The sequence below is a fragment of the Aplysia californica genome, unplaced genomic scaffold (assembly GCF_000002075.1).
Source record: "Aplysia californica isolate F4 #8 unplaced genomic scaffold, AplCal3.0 scaffold01061, whole genome shotgun sequence".
NCBI classification, from domain to species: domain Eukaryota; kingdom Metazoa; phylum Mollusca; class Gastropoda; order Aplysiida; family Aplysiidae; genus Aplysia; species Aplysia californica.
The window spans coordinates 34,663-35,578 of record NW_004798331.1 but is presented as its reverse complement, the minus strand read 5'-3'; positions in this window follow the sequence as shown (position 1 = coordinate 35,578).

The window sequence follows — 916 nt, the reverse complement described above, 5'->3', positions numbered from 1 at the left end:
CCCACTGAGTGACTGTTATATATGCCGATGTTCTTTAACAAGTTCAGCGTTAGGTGTGGCAAAACAGTCTGTATTAAATACATCTTGATGCAGGAACAACGTGGGGAAAATTGTTATTAGCTGGTGCTTAATGAATGGCTAAATAAAACAATATTTTGCTTGTTTTTAATCGGATTGGTCTGACCTGAAGACTAAGTGCATTCAGTGGTTTTCCTTTACTAACTTCTTTGTTCTTTTGTGATCAAGCTGTGAGTTATTGATGTTGCTTGCGTGTTACAACTTTTTCAGAATGTTCAGTCTATAAGAAAGTGCTGGATTCTGAGTGAGAAATAATATTTGGCTGTGGATTTGACTATTTCAATTTCTAAACTTGTACATTGTATATGAAAGCATTTCTTGCAGCTACTTTTTGTTGTATGATTTTCTTGTTCCATTATAATAATGTTAATAAAGTATGGGATTTTATCAGCATGCACAGTTGTTTTTTTAATATATTTTAATAACTACTTTCTTGATCCATATCTTTAATTTGATTTTCTGGTTCCATTATTATGTTAATAACCAACAGGATTGGATCAACATACAGAGAGCTTTTATTTTAGTGACTACTTTTTTGGATCCATTCTGTTTGATTTGCAGCCTCACTGACTAAGATACAACTTATAAAGTGTCAGTGAAGTTCTCTAAACATGTGATTCTCAATGACGTAAAGATCAAAAGTCTTTTACCAGTAGAATTTATATGTAGTATGTTAGCTATAAAGTCGGAACAGCAAACTGTAAGAGACATCTAAATGAGTAAAAAATGTGTTTTTGTCCCTTCTAAAATAACTATTCCAATGATTTGCAGGTTTAGAGAATGGCACCAATGATATGTTGTTGTTCTGTTTTTGTTTGACTCCTCTTCGACTTTTCCT